The 20,351-nt window shown below is 41.7% G+C and overlaps 1 long non-coding RNA gene across 1 annotated transcript in view; it reads left to right on the top strand.

Moving 5' to 3' along the window:
- The window catches only part of LOC116452086, a 149,107-nt gene that overhangs the window by 72,204 nt on the left and 56,552 nt on the right, over positions 1 to 20,351 (top strand). Inside the window, exon 3 of the long non-coding RNA XR_004243397.1 lies at positions 3,026 to 3,116. This is a non-coding gene — a long non-coding RNA (uncharacterized LOC116452086). The remainder of the gene's footprint in view (positions 1 to 3,025; positions 3,117 to 20,351) is intronic.

The raw sequence follows: 20,351 nt of genomic DNA, 5'->3' as shown, positions 1-20,351 counted from the left end.
CATAGTATGGGTATGCAGATTTTTAATGCAGCGATAGAATTGTGAAATTGAGCTATTTTTCAGCTATCACAGAATTTAGCAGGCCTGATGAATTGTGTCTTATAGCCACTTGATTTTCTCCCTGTTTTTTTAAAGGCCTGCCCTGTGCCAACTTTTGTTTGTTATGTCAAATAGGAGGCATAGGGAAGCATTCCCATGAAAAAGTGTGTCCACCAGCCCAAAGCTTTGATTTACAAATTTATTCTCTCAAACCACCTCAGCTATGGGGTAAACACTCTGCACTGAATGTCCTGCCTGGCATACAGAAGGCACGGGGCAAGGGGAAGCTTTGTGTCTTTTCTTGTGGCTGATGGATTTGGGGACCCTCCTTTCCAGACTCCCAGACTCAGAAAGCTGGGCTGGCAGATGAGATTTGGGGTTTCAATTATCATCCCAGACTTTCCTATCTGGAAGTCACAGGGCCCAGCTATGCACATCTTCTGCATCCCTCTGGAGGGTCCTGGACCAGAGGTGCAGCATCTCTGCACTGCTGGAAGGATGCAGCCCAGAAAAAGCAATGCATGAAGCATCCAGCATCTGTGTCCTGAGACAGAAATCTCTACAGGGAAAGACGGGCAGCAGAGCTGGATTTCTGTTTTCCAGGATTTAGTGTGCCAGAGTAAATATGTAGCAATTCATAAAAATGCATTGCAGGTGCTTTTCTTCCCAGGTCAAATGTTGCATAATGCCACCACGTGTTGGAAGTATCTGTTTCCAAAATGTTATGTTTTGGTAACAAATATTGCAAAAAACAACATAAAAAAACAAACAAACAAAAAAAAAAAAAAAAACCCCAAACCAATCAGTTTGTCCCCTATAAATTTTATGGATTTTTGCAAAGGTTTGGAAAAATAAAACCTTTCCTAAAACAACAAAGAGCAACCTTAGACCATCAGATTTCATGGATTATTACCATGGTTTTAATGACAAGGGTTAACCAATTTAGTAATCTGGGTCTGACAGCTTTTCAGAGTAAGTCTCTCAGTGCTTTTGGACTAAATGCTTTACTCAAATTTTGGGAAACCAGAAGATTGATTTTCTTTGCCTTTTGATTAAGTGAATGGGATTTGGACATGAAAATCCAGTTAGATGAATGTGGGGGGTGGGAGGGAGATGGGGAGAGAAGGAGATGGATGGCACATGGCTCTGCTGCAAACAGACCTTACTCTGAAATCTGGACAACATCTCTGCTGGCTTTCAATTAATTGTGAAACAGCTGCTCCTCTCTCCCCGTGCACTCAGACAAAAGATCATGAAGTTTTAGACTTACCAGGTGATAGCACTGAAAACTCACAAAAAAAAAGAGAAAACTTGGAGCTGATGAAAATAAATAACAGGAGTCTTAAAAAGTGAGAGAAAGCAGTATTTTGTTATCTCCAGTATTTCTTGCAGTTAAGTATCTCGAATGATATTATGTGCTTTACCATCAATAAACCTTGCAGCAAACTCCATCTGTCTGTCATTCATAAAATGAGATGCTACCATTTCACAGAACCATAAACCACATAAAAGTCAAAGTATAAGGATCCAAACAATTTCTAAGTGAAAGACTCTTTGAAGCAGCTGCTTTCCTTTATTATTAGAGACAATTATACTGTCAAAACAGCAGAATATTAGCTTTTCACATGCCTGGTTCACCTGTTTATTGAGTGCTACCCAAGAGCAGACGTGCCAGATGCACCCTGCCAAGAGTGATGGGGAACAATAAAGCTCTCCACAAATCTGGAGATTGCTCTCTTTGTGCAGAGCAATCAACCATCTAATCCATCCAAGAGCTAGCAAGGGCTTGGGAAAAATGTTTTAAAGGAGAAAAAACCTTGCAATGAACCCTTATGACTCTGTCCTTGCTTCGTAATTTCCTTCTACGTCCCAGCTGTGTGGTGCTGTCCTGGGGTGAAGGATGCTGGTTCTTTTTCTCAAAAAACTATAAAATTTGTGCTTATCTCTGCAAATTCCTGTTGAGCAAACCAAAAAGTAATCTGTTAGAAGCTGAGCTTCAGCCTAATGAGGGCTTGTGACAGTAAGTTCCATGTTTGTGTCTTGAAACAGCAATACAATAATTGCTATTTTTATATCCATAACCTAGATTTAGGAGCAAATGGACGAGAAACTTCCATTACTGAGATCTTTGTGACTCCATGGCAAAATGATCTTCTGGTGGAATTTCAGGGATTGTTTCACAGCAATACATTAAAAAGCAGCTGAAAAAGCTGATAAAAAAAGCAGTTTTAGTAGATGAAAGACAAATGCATATTTGACAGAAAAATTCCAGTTTTTCATCTATCTTGTTACCTAGAATTTTTCACAAGGGAGACCTGAACATTGCTGTGCACTGTTCAATTAAAATCTACCAAGATTTACACTAAAAAATTATAATGATATTCCTCTTTAAGTATGTCTTCACAACTTTCTGTGGTTATTGAACTTGCAACATTATCTCTTATCCGGGGAATGCTAACCATGATAAACAAGGAAATAATCAGGGCCAAATGTGAATTTTGGCAGTTGTTTTGGATTTTCAACATTTGGTACGTTAGGGACGTGCACAGATCAAAATCCTGGAGGCTCTGTAAACATTGTAGCCCAGAAGCTCATATGTATTCTGAAGCTTTTATTTTCCTTTGTGAACACAACCTGGTTGGCAGTGATTAGTGGTTGTTATGATTTCATCTTGAAATACTAACTGCAGTTAAAAAAAAAAAGTAATAAATTCACATAGAGCAAAGTATGTTAACAAAACCAGTAATTGTTTAAAGTTAGCACTTCTCTTTGCAGCTCTAACTGAAATTGTCCTCTATAAATCCATATGAATGTATGTGTGTGCATGCATGTATCCTGGAATATGGGGAGGGGATCTGAGATTTGAGCCTGGCAGAGGGATGCTGTTGGGCCACTCGGTGTGACAGCTGAGCAGGTCACCAGTGAACTGCCTGAAAAAATATAAATAATTTACTGAAATCAGTGGTTTTGTTTTATGTCTGCTTAGGAAAGGGCTGAAGACATCTGGACCCTACTAGCAAGAACAGGCCACATGAAAATTGGTTTTAACACAAGAGAAAAATTACACAGCTCTTGTTGTAAGTACATAATTTTTCTGGTGTGGTTTGAAGTTGCCTCTGCACTCCTTTATAAAATGATGATTAAGTTGTACTGTGTTAGCAAATGGCTTTTTCTCTGACCCATGCTGTATCTACTGGTGACACATGAAGTACTGATTCAAGTAGACTGGGATCAGTTATGACTGAGATTGAATATTTGTTTTCTTGGACTATGTGTTTCTTGAATGAGGAATGTGTGAAAGGACAAGAAAAGCAAATTCTCTTCTAAAGGGTAACGCCATTACAAACTGGAAACTCATTAAAAAAAAAACAAAGCTCAGACCAAGCTGTTTTCAAAACAGTGAATTTAGAGTAGCTACTGAGGTATTATTACACTGAGAGAACCCAGGCTGTGCACTTTGTTTTCCCACATTTCTGAGCAGGGGTAAGAGCCAGTTTGTCTCAGACTTTCCTCAGGACGAACACAAGGATAACAGAGCCATCTGGGTCTCAGCAGCACCCAGTGATGGGTTGTTTGTGTGCTGCTCACAATTGTGACATCTTCCAGGCAGCATCTGGATCCCACTGGAAGCTTATCTCCTTTTTGACTTATCTGGTAGCCTGTGTTATATAGAGGGGGAAAAAAAGGCATGTACAAGAGTTGCATTTACACAAAGGCAGCACTGGAATTAGAGGGTTTTTTTAATTGTCATTTGGATGCAATGAGGAGTGTAGCTTATCTACAAGAAGTCAGCATTATTTTACTAAATCAGCTCTTAACTGATTGTGTCATGCAGTATTAGGTTCATTCTCCTCCTTTTCCCTTGGCATCTCTTATGCAAGTCAATAATCTGTCCTCTGATTGTTAAAAGACTGCAAATCACTACACTTCTGTTATTTACCAGTCATCTGAAACTCCCACCCACTGCTTATTCTCTTCTGTGTGTTTAACTCCCAACCACCCAGAGTATGTGTCAAAATAGGTTCTCAACGCATTCTTTGAACAGCAGCAATTAATTGCTGTGATTCTACACATTCCAGAAAAGCCCAGAAGGTATAAACTGAGACTTACTCACATTTGCTAGGTGTATGTAGCAGATTGTACTGACATCCTAGCAACACAGTTAATTGGATCTATTTCTTAAGTGATTCTCTCTATAGAACAAATATCTGAATTAGAGGAATGCCTCCTGGTTAATATGATGTGCTTCATATTTTCCGTGTTCAGTACTGCTGTAACTAAAATTGTAATATTCAAGGTACTGTGATGCTGATAGAAGGGAAATGTGCACCCTCATCATGCAGTATGATATGGGCCTTTTAAAAAAAAAAATCACCAGACCTGCTGATCCTACTGAGATCAGCGTGTGGCTTTTACCAGTCAATGTTTCTAGGTTATTCAGTTTATTAGATAAACTAATACTGCAGAATGGGGGAATAATTCTATTTACTGTCATTCAGACTGGCCAATTTTGCATAACACACACGTGTATGAGCTAACCGTGCCAGCCAGCAGCACACACATCTGAATCTTGGAAACTGTGTGATTTCCAGGTTCTGGGAAAATTTTGTAGCCATTTGCTTTGATTTCCAGAACCACTGACTGGCTCACTAAGAGCACAAACTGCAGTTGCTGAAACCACTGCCCAACTTCAGCTTTTTCCTGCCTTTAATCACTGGAAGGAGGTACATGGGAGAGACATTTAGATGATGAAAGGATCCTGTCTGTTGAATTGGCAGTATATTTAAACAGAAAGAAGGCAGAAAATTAGTTTTTCTCTGGTCTATTTGTTGTGTATTTTCTAAGAGATAGTGGCATTAAAGGAGCATTTGCCTGAAGGCCTCAGACAAGATCAGGGCTCCATTATGTTTGTCTCTGCAGGGGCCACAAAAGAGAAATATACTAATAGTAGTACTATTTATTATTATTATTATTATTCCTATTATTATCTTTCTCCCTAAAGATAAATAGTCCCACCAAAAGGGCAGGAAGAATAAAGTATATATGGAGATGGAAAAAACATCCTGTGGAGATGGTGTCAGGATAAGGAATGGAGATTATGGGATGGACATTTGGCCACCAGTTCAGCAGGACCATAAGAGCTGGGGAAGTTTGTGAGTGTGGCCAAGCTGGGCTTGGCTTGCAGGTCTGCACCAGGGAAATCATCTGGGGCTCTGCTCTGAGCCAGTACTAAATGAGATTTAGGCTTTTCCGTTCCAGACCTCCACTCTGGATTCACAGAGATGCTCTCCCCCTTTTCCAAATTCAGTAGCTGACACCTGACTTGGTGGGCTCCCAGAAGCAACCTGGTATCTCCAAGGGTTATGTGGATGGTTGGTGATGTCTCTGGAATGCTTTGTTCCCCTTGGTCTAAGCTTGGGGCTGGGGGCCCAGGTCTGCAGCCACCAGTCCTGGGAGTCCTCCAGAGGGTGGTTATGTGGGAGGACATTTCTCATAAAAACTGCTCATTACCACTCTGTATCTAGAAAAAGACATTTTAATGGGCAACTGGCATTTTCTAGCAGTCAATTGCTCATCATAAAGTTCCTGATACACTTTGGGTTTGGGATTAACCTTCTTAATCAGGATGTCTTCTGTGTGATTCTGCGAAATGCTAACCTTCTGTTCCATTTTGGTTTTATAGTTCCACTGTAAACCTTTCCAAAAATCCTAAACAACAAAAGGCCAACAAAACAAAACAAAGCAGTCTTGTGCTGCTTTCATTTAAATATTTCTTAACCAAGCAGATTTCCAGTAAGTAGAATCCAGAATTATTTTGTTTTAGGAAAGCAAAACAAATCCATGAGATAAATAATCTCTCATTTTCTCTTCCATTTATTGTTTTTTTTAAGTGCTTGGGAGAAGTCTTAAGCCTTGTGCTTTCCCTACAATGGAAGGGAGTTCAACCATTTGGAGGAAATATGTTAAGCTGATGGCAATGAAATGTAATGACATTTGCATAAACTAATTTATGTACATTCATTTCAGGGTAAAAGTGGAGCCAAAACTTAAAAAAAGTAATCCAAATTGCTTATTAGATGTTTCTGAAACATAGATAACTTTGAATATCCAGGCCATTTGTCAGTGAGTTCAGTTTGTGTATTATATTTGCATTGAGCCAGACTAAAAGAATTTGGTTTTGATGAGGAATTTGTTTCCTAATGCAAGAATTCAAATCCTGTCACCCTACTGACCATCAGACATTATTTTCATGTTTACTCCACATTCAGTTTCAGTGGGGGACCATAAAAAAAAAAATAAAAGACAAAAAAGAAGACAAAAGGAGCCTTCTGGCCTTTTTAACATGTGAACTCTATCTTCCACTCTGATATTCAAATAAAGCAAGAGCGGATGTTTAAACAGAGCTTTCAATCCCAAGCACTCCTTGCCTGTTTGTTTAATTACATTTCTGGAAGGTTACAGCTCTCCAGCAAATCTGGGCTCTGTTTTCATAGGCTTCTCAAATTCTCTGCTTACTTTGACCCTGCAGCTTCGATTCAGTTCAATAATTCGATACAGAACAAACCCAGTCAGCCCTGCTGAAGCCAGTGCCAGCTCTGTTCCTCGATTCACCAGGGACACAGTGGTAAAACAAGATTTTCCTTTTTATTTTCACATTCTGGGCTTTGTGTAACAGCTCCCAGCAGTTCTGACACACACATCCTGGTGTCTGGAAGGTGCTACTCATCACTCAAAGTGCAATAGAGAGCAAGCACATCCCTTTGCGCCTTTCCCTGCTCTCATCAGAGTGTGGCAGGTCATGGGGAAAATCCCCACCAGCACCTGAGCATGGAATAATTCAAAGGGCTGGTCTGCAGAAACAGCCAAAAGTAACTTGGGGGAAAAAAAAAAAAAAAGGTAAAGTCAGCGATCTTCACATTTAGATTTTGGTTTAGGACATTAAATATAAAAGGTCGCTATTGCAATATCTGCCCATACCTCATGCTCACAATTATATCTGTATTTCACCATAATTAAGTTCACTGGCCCTCCATATATTTTTCTTTCTTCTTCATCTGCCTGGCTTATCACTTTATCCTCACTCTTGTCTAAAGGTCCTTACAGTTCCATGGGAAGGGAGACCCTTTTATGTTAAAAACACATATCTAAATCTTTGTAAATGTTGTATATGTTTCCTGCTGAGGTCTGAGTAAGCTTTCTCAAATAGGGTCTATTAGCATTTTAATAGCATACTCACACTAGGAAATCTTTTTGTTTCACCAGCCAAATATGAAAATATTCTGTATTTGCAAAACAGTGATTTGATGCCAGTTACCCATCAGAAATGATCCCCACCACATGGAAAGTCAGGCCATCATAAACATCATAACATTACATAAACATTAACAGGAAATAAATAGCTATCAAATGATGTACAAACCTCTGCTTACAGATCCATACCCTGACAACTCTAAATAGTTTCACTCTGTGCTTATGTTTGAATTGCAAACGTTGGTAGATGTTGATGTCTCAATAGTTACAATGCAATTTAACACCTCGTTGTAGGAGCATACACACATAGTCAAAGATAGTTGAATATTTTTTTTAAATCTCCTGGGCAAATATTCTCCCCCATGTTGTCTTACTATCAAATATTTTATACCCATGAGATCACTTTGATTCCTTTGCCTGCACAGGGAAAGATCCTGTTCAGGGAAAGATCACACAGGGAGTTGTCTCTATCTGATTCCTTCTGGAAGTGGATGTGAAGAGAAAAATTTTGACAGTGCAGATACACTTGCCCATTTAGCAGCATCAAGGCAGTCTTGTCTTTTGCCCAAATTGCTACAGCCCTGCCTCCAATGCAGAGAGCTGAGGAAGAAAGTGGCATTTTTGCCTCAGAAGACAAAACAGGACTCAGGGTTGGGTTTTTTGCTACAGTCCTTGGCAGAAATCTTAAAGGTCGCATTTGTTTCTTGGAGGTTCTTTGTTCCAGAATCTATCCAATGAGTAAATTCTTCTGTTTGCAGTCTGAGCAAGATAAGCAAATGAGGAAGAGCTTGAAATCCCTTTTGCTGCCCTGTGATCTGATGGCACAAAGCCCTATGCTTTATATATGATTTAGAAGACGAACCAAAGCTTTGTTTTCCAGTGTCTCTAATTTGTATGAAAAGATATAATTCCTGTAGAAAAATCCAAGTCTTGCTCCTGCACTCTGATTCCCCAAGCTCAGCTCTGCTGTAGGCTACACTCAACCTTGAATCCATAGCTGAAATAGAAAGGTCCTAAAAACCATCAAAGTAACAAGTTATATTTTTGCAAAAATGACAAATAACTTTGTCCTCACAGAACATGGAAACAACTTTACAAGCAAAGCAATAAAAAAAAAAAAAAAAAAGGCATTGTTATCGCTTGAGTATATTATAACCCTCATTTGAAAAGAATTTCAGTCTGGTTTGAAATCACTCTGTGCATATGTTACAGAAAGTCTAGAGACATTTTGTTCCTTATTAATGAAGCGTGAAGAAAATGGTACTGAGTATATTTTGTTAGAAGTTTTGGCATCCTCATACATGCTGTACATTAAGTCTTCCCTAATTAGATTTTTGTAAGTTAAAAGGCTCAAGGAGGGCAAGCACACATGACTATTTCTGTAGTCACATCGCTTTTCTCCTCCAAAATATTCTCTTTTGTTTGGCACACTTCATCCTAAGGTGACCTTTCTGGCAGCTGAATGGAGGCAGGAGAAGCACAAATTGATCTCTTGGCTTGCAAATAGGGAAAGAATATTGGAAAGCATGAGTGTTCTGGTGCTAAAAAAGGTGGTTTTTTTCTTGGCAGTGTTTATAAAAGTGTGAAGCGCAGGACCTCTTAGAGATGGCAGATGTGGGCAGTGATAGGTGTCAGCGAAAGTGCTTAGGGAACTTTCCTCCACCCTCCTGTGAGGCCACAGAAGCTGTGGCTGCCCCACCCCTGCCAGTGCTCAGGATCAGGTTGGACAGGGCTCACAGTACCCTGGAGACCTCTCCTTTGGTCAAAGTGCCCACGAGACAAATCCTGAGGGTTTGACCTGTAGGCAGAAATCTAACTCAAGAGAAAGCTGGTAGCTTTGCTCCTGAAGAAGTCAGCACATTTCTGCTGTTACTCCTACTGGGTTTTTTTGTGGTATAATACAAAACTAATGAGGGTTTTGATATGGTGAGGGTCAGGCCCACTATTACAGCCAGCAGTTATAATTCGGCAAAAAGAAAACTGCAGCATGGTAGTTCCAGACCTGGTTTCAAGGCTTTAGAAACTTTTGAGGGTAAAAAGGTCTACTTTAATGTGCTCAAGGAGGGGAAACTTTCCCACTGCACAGGACCAGGGCTGTGAACTCGGTGCAATGACAGAAACCAGAGCACTGCAGGGGCAGAACTCCAGCGTGCAGGGCTGGAGGAGTGGGTGAGCGTGGGAAGGCTCCCACAGGCAGAGCTCACAAAGGGATGGCAGCTCTGAGAGGAGGCAGTGCCACTTGCTCCCCAGCCTGAGAAATCACACCTGAAGGATGCTGAGCCCAGTGAGCCCTGGGCAGGAGGAGGCCGTGGCTGTTGGGGCCACTGGCCAAGCTCTGCAGCTGCCCTGCTGTCCCCTCTTGCTGGGCAGGGGCACTTTGGAGTTGCCATGTGTGGTTTGTGTGCCTTTCTGTGTAACATGTAATCCCCAGGAACTTCTGCTTGTGTTTATAAGTCAAACTATAACGAAAAAGTAAATTAAAGCCTTTCTAATTTAACAAAAGAATGAAAAATTGCGCTGAGAAAGGGGAGTAGGGGGGAAAGGAGCTTTCACTCTTTTGGGATTTGAGAAAATTAGTCCTGCAGTATTTTTTCTCCTGAAGAAAAGGAATATTAGATATATTAACTTCATCCTTTCGTCCTTTCCTCTCAGTGTTCTAAATTCTTTGTATTTAGGAAAAGAAATGCTGCAATCTGACCATTAAACTGATACTTTATTTCCCATTTTATAGAATTTTAATGCATATTCTTTGTTCTGCAGACTATTTTCTCAAGAAGCAAAGCTGGTTACTTATATATAAAATTAATTGTTCTATAAAAAGCAACAGAACTAACACAGAACAGACTTGTGTGAAAAACCTTCTCATGTGTGGCACGTGGAGGTGTGCACATGTGTGTATTTTTCTGTAGGAGCTATGTTTTAACATTCTAATGAAGTTATTACTTAGTATTGGTACCTGCAAACTTTTTTTTCAGATTTATTGTCTGATAAAACTATTCCCTAAAAAGGGCAAAGGTTCAGATCCCTGAGTGTTGGACTGGTTAAACATAAGAGGGAATTTTAGGACTGTGGGTTTTGAAAATGTTATTCCTCTCCAGTGTGTGTTTTTTAGCTCTTTCATTCAGGTGCCTTTTGTTGTTTATTATATAGAGAATATGGGAATACAGCACTTGGCTTTGCAGAAATGGGATGCAAGTGCTCCCAGAGCTTCTGGGCTGCTGCCCCTGGCTGAGGCATCTCTGTGTGCAGTGGTCCTGGGGAGTTAAACCTGCATGGAAAGGGAGTGGGAAAAGCAATTTTTATCCTCGCTCAGCTGTCAACAAGAAGAGACACTGGCAAATTAAAGGACTTGCCCTAAAGTTGAGACTTAGAGCAGGTTTTGCTGGGGCCAGAGCTGATGGCTGTGCTGCAGGGGTGAGCAGCAACCATCAGGAGCAGCACAGTGTGTAAACAATTCTTGTATTTGCTTCCTCAGAGAGCAGGAGCTGGAGGAACCTTTCTCCCAGGGTACCCCAATGTGCTTTATTTTCTTGGGCTGAGATCTCTGGAAGGTGAGGAGGAGTGAGGAAGGGCAGTTAAGCAGTGCAACAGCCCTTGGTAGAGAGGTTAAGGGGGCCAAGAGAATTACTGACCTTAACAAAGCAACAAAAACCTCTTCAAGGTGAACACAAAGATGGTGACATGTCCCATAGCCAGACTCTAAAAGCTTTTCGTGGATGCCTTCAACATTATGAGTGCTGAAGGAGATAAGAGTGACTGTGGGTACCTCCAGGGACAGAGGGGCTGTTACTGGAGGAGAACTGGCCCTGAATATAAAGGACATGACCTGCTAGAGAAGAGCTTGGCTGTTTGACATGACAGTGGGGTGGCCTGAGGCAGGACAGAGCCAGGGCACTGGACTCAGGGGTTGCTGCAGGCCCTGGCACCCAAAAGGTATTGAGCCCAATCAGCATGGCATGGAGATAATACACCAGACTTGATAGGACTACTATTTTTACGAGGCAGTTTTCAGGAAACAGTTCCCAGTGATAGGAAAGAGATGAAAAGTATCATAGAAATTTAGTGCATATAATCAAAACTTTTATTTCCTCGTTTTGGAGCTCTGGATTTATGACCAGAGCTGTCAGGTGGAGGATGGCAGCTCTGCACATGAAGTGACCTTTGCAAACCTGGCTTTGAAAGTTTGCCTTTGGAAGGTATGGAAGAAATTCCCCTTTTCCACTCCTTGGAAGGAGGGAGGATGTTCTCTGATCAGTAATGTTTTGTAGTGGGGGTCTTTTCCTTAGTGCCAGGTTAGTACTTAGCAGCTTGTTTTTCTCCAGCCTGTCTCACCCCAGGACAGCAGGGGAGTGAGTGGGCATTGAGGGACTGGCACCCCTTCGTGGCAGGAGCAGGACTGTCAGCAGTCCTCTGATCACTGCCTCTGGCACTTAGAGAGGTTTGGTTTCCTGCGGATTTGTGTTGCTTCTTTCTGTTGGACTAAAGTCACACATGATTCAAAACTACAGCCAAGCAGATCAGTTTTCCCCCCCAAAATACAAGTTCTGAGTGGGCTTGGCTTATACTCAGCCTTGTGCTGAATTAAACAGAAAAGCTTCAGCCAGCAGAAAACACGGATGAATGATGGTTCGGTTCAAAACAACGCCCTTGGAACTTTCCTTTTGAGGAAATATTGAGAGGAAAGTAAAACAACATCAGATAAAAAATCCCCCCCAAAAATTAAGCTTCAGTTTTGGTTCAGCATGAAAGGTCTTGTGGAAAAGTTTGATTGGCTTTAGGTCAGTCCAAAATCTACAGTGGACCTTTCCTACTGCCTTGATGCAGCAACTGGACCAAGAAGCCAGCTAGCGACACTGTTCAACTGTTGGTGAAACTTTCTCCACTAGTTCCTTCTAAGTCCACTTGTTCACATGCAAAAAATATCTAAAAATTGCTGAAGTGGGCATCTAGGCTTGATGGAAAGGATCAGAAACCAGGCCCTTTGCAAGACCCTTATGACCCTGTCTGCGAATGCCAGGCCTTCCCTTCACATTTCAAGGGCTCTTTGCAGACTTTGGCCACTTGACTTCTGCTCTCTGCCCTTACCAAAAACTCATGGAGGTATGAAAGAACATCATTACCTGACACTGATTTCAAGGCAAAATTCCAGATTAAAGCCAACTTCTTCAATATGCCTAGCTTTGAGAAGTCAGAAGTGGATGGAGCTTTTAACAGACATCTCTGAAAATTAGGCTGGAGATTCAAAACCTGGGAATGAGACCCCTGATCCATATGAACCAAGTGAGATTAGTCCCTGATTTCCTCAGGTTTCGGCTCCTGTTCTCATTCTTTGCATTTATGCTGTGCTCTTTTCCACAGCCTAATAATCCATCAGGCTCTGAGGCTTTTTATGCACAGGCTTAAATTTGAGAGTATTTGTTCTCCAGCTGAAATAATTTTGTTCTGATGGCAGAAACCTGTCTTTTGAGCAAAGAAGAATGAACAAAGAAGAAAGAAAAATGCTTTTTATGACTTGAAACATTTTAGGCTTTTTTTCAGACAAGCTTCTCAGATGTGCCTATCCACACTGTCTGTCAGTTCTTCAGTAATGCATTTAAACCCAATATTTCACCTGCCTTTGGCAATGGAATTGTGTTAAGTTCTTGTACCTTCTGTGAAAGTAGACAGCTGGCCTCAGTGGAGAACCTCTATTAATTTACAAGAGAGGAAATGGTTAATAAGTTCACTTTTTCTAGATATCGGAGGATCCATGTATGGCAACTAGAACTTTAACTCCATTGCTCTCAGAACTATTTCTTCTGTTAAACAATGCCAGTGAAGGTCTGGACTCATTATTCCTGAATTTTCTGCTCCACAGTTGTGTAAATCAACCCACCTCCTTTCCTCCCAGTGAAAATACATGGTTGTTCACCAGCTGAGGATCCCAGCACACCATTGTGGTGGGCAGCAAATATTATCCAGTGATTTCCCTCTAGTTCTACCCAAAACAGCAGTGAGAGAAAACACTGGAGTATCTCCAGTGCCTATGTAGGGGTGCAACGTGCTCAGTGCTTTCCCCTTTTGGCTGGGAGTGGAACTCTTTCCATCCTTGAAGGGAGCTCCTGTCCTCTCTGTGCTGTGCAAGGTGATGATAGCAACATCTGCAGAGAGAAGGTTTGGACAGTGCAATCTCTGAAAGGTATCCTGAGCCAGAGCAGGCAGCTGAGGTGAGCTGATGGGCATCATCTTCCCTGGAGAAACTCAGTCTCTGCTTTTAAATGCTTGTTGTTTCTGTGTAGAGCTTAAAAGAGAAAACAGCATCACCAACACAAAAAAAAAACAAACCACAAAATGTGGAAATAGTTCCATCTGTATTTAAAAACGTGTCATATTCTGCACAGGGAGAAAGCCCAGGGAACGTGCCAGAGTGTGGCTGAGCTGCAGGATGGCAGCTGAATGCTGAGAGCAGGGCACAGCACAGCTGGTTGTACCTGAGTCTTTGTGGGAATTGCATGTGGAGACGAGAGTATGTGCTCTGAGTGAAAATGCACCTGCAGGAGTAAAACCATCTGAATAGAGCTGTTAACTTGCAAACAAATGGAATATTGAACTAACCTAAAAGTGACATAATAGAGAAACAGTCAGGGACCACATTGGCATTGAAGTGGCTATTTTTAGCTTGTATTTACTAATTGCATAGGAGTAGGAAAAGTAGGTGTAATTACAAAGACAAATGTTCTTGGTAAGTGGAATAAGCTTTTTTTCTGCATGGTGTCTCCTTCAGAGGAGCTCATACATTTATTCTAGTGTTTTTCTAAGAACAGAAGAGCAAGCTTACTAAATAGGTAGTAATTGGTATGAAGTGGGCAGCCAGTTAAAGCTGAAAGCACTTGTACCCACTTCCCTCTTCGTTATATTTTTGTGTCATGTAGATGGCAGAAGTGCAGTAGCCTGACAATTTGCTTGATTAAAAGTGACATTGTAAACATAGTCAAAGGCAATTTGTGTTAGAAACTATTTTTGATAAGAAGGTTGTCCTCTGTAGTGTTATTAGCCTTTATGAGATGAAAGACAATGGAACCCTAATTTGCATATAATTCTGCTCAGTATTTTTTAATAAGGCTTTGTGTGTTATTCAGCCACGGCTTTTGATTTGCACAGATGGAACCAAGTGCTGGAACATTTTCAAAAAATGTAAATGTAAGGATTGTATTTGGGGCTGGTTTCACTTTTCATTTCAACAGCAGTCATGCAGGCAGGGAGAAGAAAGGGGCAGTCAAAAAATATCCATGGGCTATATAGTGCCCTCAGACCATGCTCAGGTCTCCCACTGACTTCCCTGTCTCCTGGCACAGCAGTTATTGAGCCAAGACACAGAATTTATATTGCTGTCCCCAAGGTTATGTGCTTATCAATCTTTTTTTTCAAAGAAAAAAATAAGCAGCAAACAGAACGCACCTCACCCCCCTAAAAAAAACCTACTCAAAATGGGTTAACCAAAAGAAAATTCACATCCATGCTTCAGAGGCTCAGTTATTCCAGACAGTCCAGGTTCCCAGTGTCATCATAAGGAACTAAAGATTAATCATATTTCACATATTATTGTGGAGGCTGAAACAAACAATATCATCTTCTCTGGAAGTGATATTTGTGAGGCAGTGCAGCAAGTGTCTTTCTGTTGTTCTCTTATCAAATTTTCTGTTTATTAGTCCAAGGACAATTTTTCTCCAACTGCCAGCACTTCTAATCAAACTGGGAAATTTCAAAATCAAGCCAATGGACCTCGTGGCTGAGAGAGGCACTGCAAAACCCCTCTCTTTCTCTTTCTTTCTGCTGTGTTGACTTGGCAGAGGTAAAAGGTACAAATCTTTTGTCCTGCCAGGAATATCAGAAAATTCCGTTCCAGTTTTAAACTCTGGAAGTGCACACCATATGTATATACACTTAATACTTTCAGCAAAGGAAGAACAATTTTCCATGGCATAACATGTTACTTACTCTGCTGCAATTTGTTGACTGGACTCATGTAATTTTTCCTCTCCCTACAAAACTGGTTGGGGAAATTAATTTATGCAAATCTACAACCAAGATACAAAGAAATAAGCAACAGAATAAAGGAGATCCATCTCCATGTTTGAATAGATAAGCCAACACAAAAAAGATGCTCAAGCAGCAGGTCTGCAAAGTAAGTGAGGACCACTGTAACAGCTTTCCCAGCTTTAGCCACGCTTCCAACGTGGCTGTTGTCATTCCTTTTGCTGTTTCCTTTAAGCAGGACCTGCCTCTCACAACTGGCAGGGTGAGGTGGGGGTCTCTCTCACACACCACCTTAGGACAGCTCTGACTGTTCTCCCTGTTGGCTGTGTCAACTCTTCTGGCCTGTGCAGGCACTCAAATCCAGCTCTTTACACAGTTCCTGCAGGGCATTTGCGTGAGCAACTCTTCTAGTGCTCAGGAAAAATGTGTTTTTTCAGCAGGGCTGCAGCCTGGAGAAGCTGTTTTGATGAGGGACATGGAGGGGAAGGCTCCAAACTGTTAATGAAAAAATAATTACTGCAGAGTGCAGTACAGTACATCTGTAGAAATTGGTTTGGGAAGATTTCCAATTCCACAGATTTGTCATCAGGTGTCATCCTCATTTCTTTTATTCCTCTGTTCTTTCACTCTTTGCGAACCAAGCCAACAGCTACAGCAATGTAACTGAACTTTCAGCCCATCATCACCTGCCTGCTTAGAAGAAAAGATAAATGAGACACTGAAACTCCTCATTTTCCTTGTCCCTATCCTCTCCATGTGCTCCTTTCACATGGGAATTGTTCTGTGCAAGTGTCAGTGGCTGGAAGGGGCATCAGGAACAAACCTGTACAAACTTAGGTGCGAGTTTGGGAGGACATAGAGGAGTGGCAAATTCGGCGAGGCAGGATTAAACAAAAAAATGAGGAAATGCAGGTGGCAGAGTGCAAGGGTAGCATTGCCAGCTGTGCACTTAAAACGAGGGGGGCAAATATGAGTGTTACTGAGCAGCTGCTGCTGGACAGCAATACGGGACACTGGGAGAACAGCAGTGCGCACCTCCCGCGTGTGAGGCTCCAGCATCACCACCTGCTGCAGCCACGGAGGTGCGATTAGAACCTGAGCAAGAGGGAAAATAACTGCTTTGTATGGCCACATTTCAAGGCACTCAGGAAGGATAATATCCAAGGTATGTCTGTTGGGCAGAGACGAGGAAAGAGAGTCTGCTGGCAAGACAGCATTAGTTCCTCAATTACCATCCCCGGGGAGATGCCTCTGGCCTTTTGGTTGAGCAGAGCAGCCTCAAAATGTGGTTGCCCCTGATTGCTAAGAGCTGCATGCTTCACAAGCCATCCCCTGAATTCGTGCCCTATTTTTATCTTGGACTGGTTGCTTGCTACCTTTGGTATGAATACTGAAACTCTAATTCCAGTGTGAGCTGGAATATACGTTGGGAATGCTGAGAGGTGGGTTAGGAGCCAGGCTGTGAGGGAAAAGCTGTGAGCAGCAAGGGGATGCTGAAGTAACTGGGAGTGAGGATTGTGCTGCAATGTAAAACAAAGAGGAAATTCAGGCTGTTCACACCCATAAAAGCTGATTGACAGCGAAGAGAATGGCATGGGGTGAGTTGGTAAGGGAGCAGCACTGAGGGACTGGACTAAGAGCTGAGCAAGGTGGCTTATTTTGGGATTGTCACACACATGAGAGCATGGAAATACTTACCAACTAAGGATTATTTTGAAAAGTTGTGAGGGAAGATGGTATGGGAAGGTAATTGGTTAGACAGGGCTGGAGAAGAGGAAGAGTTGCTGCGGAAGATGCTGAAAGTCAGAACTCACCTGAGCAGTAGAAGTAGAATTTAAATTAGCAGGATTGGAAAGGAGAAAAGTTGGAAGGACATGGGGTAAGAGGGGGTATCAGAGACGTGGGAACAGCACAGTCAGGTGACCAACAGAAGAAGAATATTTGGGACCAAAATCAGTAGTGGGTAGAATAAATGAAGATGAAAGAAGGAAAAATGGTAAATGCATGAATTGGCATGAAAATGTGGAATGTAGAAAATGGAGGATGAAGATTAGAAGATATAATCGGGCATTTTATCAAAAGAAGATGCACTTGGAAAATGACACAAACAGCTCTCTACAGAACACTTTTTTCATATCCACTTGGTTTTATTTTTTAAGAAAAAGAACAAAGCAAAATGGAAAAAAAAAAAAACGCTTTTAAATGTCCTGGCTGTTTAATAGAGTGGTTGGGACATTATGTTAAGAAAATGCCATGCCTTTGTAAGCTATTTGAAGAAACCTCAAAGGGATTTATATTGCATATGGACAGCATCTTGACAGTCCTCATGGAGGAGAAAAAACCTCATAATTTTAAAATAGTGAATTCTAAAAGGAGAAGCTGTCCCAAATTTCTAAGGGTATTTCCACAGTGCAGTGTAGTATCTACTTTAAGAAGAGCTGAAAGGGTTTATTCAAGGGTTATGAAAATTATGTTCCCTTTAAAGTTATTTATATTTAAACACTCAAAAATCATTAGTCACTTTAACAAATGTTGGCCACTTTTTTTTGTATGCTACATTTTTCTATGAGTACTTGTGTATTATGCAAAAGACACGGTGTTTCTGAGCCAAGGGCTTTTAGTATAAATTGAGTGGGTTCTAAACTAAAGCAGAATTATAAATAAATGAAATTTCTTGCACATCTTACACTTTCTCTCTTCCCTTCCAACCCTCGGTCAGAAAAATCTAAAGCACTGAGGATCGTGTGCTCCAGAGTTTGTCAGAGTAGGACTCGACTTCTGCATAGAAAGATTTCTTGCCGTTTCCACAATTCCCAGTTTGTATTCCCATCTGGATCTCTGATCTTTGTGGAGCCAGAAACTTTGAAGGCAGTGAATTACTTCCTATCTGCTGGAAAATCATGCCCATTCTCACTTCATGAATCTACAGCAGACAAGAAGCTCCTTCAGGGCACTTCTGTTTACTCCATACATAAAAAGGCTCTGTTGATGTTTTAGGCTCCTGTTTGTGAAGCCAGAGCGTAACAAAATCTTGCTTGTGAGCTTAGATCCTCCCTCTCAAAGGAGCATGCCATTTGAACAGGAAACTGCCAAAGGAAAAGGAGAGTTTCCCAAATGAGTACCTGTGGAGGGGGAAGTGCTAATCCCCTCGACGAGCTCTGCAGCCTCCAGCCAGCCCCTGTGTGTGTGACAGGGGCACGAGGCTGCCTTGGGTTGGTGGGGAGCTTCGTGGTTTGGGGTTTTTTCTTTTCTTTTTCTCTCAGCAGAACTATCCTTGCGTTTTACAGGGTGCACAGTGGCACAGAGTAAACATTATCCAGTAGTACGAGGCATGAAATAAAATGAGGAGAAAAATCAGGAAACGCAACCATTTGTAAAACAGACCAAGGCGAACATTTCACTGCATGGTGAATCTGTACCTTTAGACCTTTTTAGCTATTAAATCACCCTCTTTCTCCTCATAATGAAGATTCAGTTCTGAGAGTTAATGTACAGCTCATGCATACACCCAGATGGAAATGCAATACGTTTTGATAACCATATGGTACCACATGAAAGATAGTCAAGTATAAAGATTATAACAACCCAGAAATTAATTTAGTGCTGAGCTTGATCTAGATCCTACTAAAACCCTGTGTAAGCTTTTTCAATGACATTTGGGTCAGGTCTTTCAGGTCTTTCTGTGTTCTTTGTGTGTGACTTAAGATTATTTGTCAAAGGTCAGCATAGCTGAGCATTAATAATAGATAGCTTGAAGCATTCTCTCCCTTTAAATCTGCCCACAAATCACCTTTTGGGATTTCAAGGGGGTTTTTTACTGGTTTGCTTTCCCTAAAACAATAATTAGATAATGTTCCACTTGCAGCTGTAATTTGTGCTAGTAGTAATGAGTGGTAAAATGTTCCTCCATGAATGACCAGGCGAGAGTGATGGTGAAAATTCAGAATTTAAATATAAGATAAAGTACAGCAGATTATAGACTGGCTGTGATTCTAGGGCAGTCTGTATTCTTTGCAACCAGGAAAATAGCACTGGTTATCTAGAAAGCAGGTAATTTTTCCCTAGGTTTTGGAATACCAGTCATTTTCAAAAGATTCTGGATTCTTTCTAAGAGCAAGTTGTGGTGACAAAAACACAGGCCTTTAAAAACAAAGGACAGGACCATTGTACGAGCGAAAGCAATTGCCAATAAAGAGGCATTAGCTGAGTAAATATTGCTACCCAGCTCCACTTAATTAAATGCTTTGCTGAACACATGCAAGTACTTTTATAGACACCCAATATGCAGGGGAATGCCAACTGGCTTACTGGATTCTTATTTAGTATTTCCTGTTTTCAGGGCTGAAACATCTGAACAGAGCTGCTTTGTAGCACTTCCCTGAGATCTGTTGAATGCCAATGTTCAGGGACCACAGTGTCACTACCAAGCAGACACAGGAAAAGCACAGCAAGCACTGAGCAAAATGTGGGTTTGCTCTCCACAAGGCCCTCAGCAACACCTTCCACGGACTTACACAGATGGAATCCATCTTTCTGTGTGGGCTTCTGCACTGCTCTGAGGTCAGAGTCATGGATTCCTGCCAGTTCTCCATCTCTAACACAGCAACTCCTGTTAATAGCCTGTATCTCTCTGTTACCAGCCCACCCCTTCTCAGGACTGCAGAGCAGAAGCCTTTTCCTCGGAGAGGCTGAGCTTTGGTGCTGCCGTGCTCTGTCTGGGGAGCATCACTCCTGCACTGGCTGCAGTGGCCATGGCACTGCCTTTGCCATGGAATATCTGCTGGACACAGGCCTCCTGTGTGGTTTTAGCCTGTCTCACCCTGCCTTCCCAGCCCCCTCCGACCAGTGTAGCCACTCGTTCAGAAGCGGCTGCCTTGGACAGAAGCCAGGTTTTTGACTAAAGAAGATCAATTTAAACGGATGTTCATCGGAGTTTAATGATCCTTGTTAGCTCTGTGCCAGGGGGAAGATTGTCTCCTGACACTTCTGCAGGTATCATCACTCTGCCGAGGTAAAAAGACAGCAGGAGAGGTCCCCATCCAAAA

Source organism: Corvus moneduloides, chromosome 16 (assembly GCF_009650955.1).
Source record: "Corvus moneduloides isolate bCorMon1 chromosome 16, bCorMon1.pri, whole genome shotgun sequence".
NCBI lineage: Eukaryota > Metazoa > Chordata > Aves > Passeriformes > Corvidae > Corvus > Corvus moneduloides.
The sequence above is the reverse complement of the archived record's forward strand: the minus strand, read 5'-3'. Positions and strand labels throughout refer to the sequence as shown.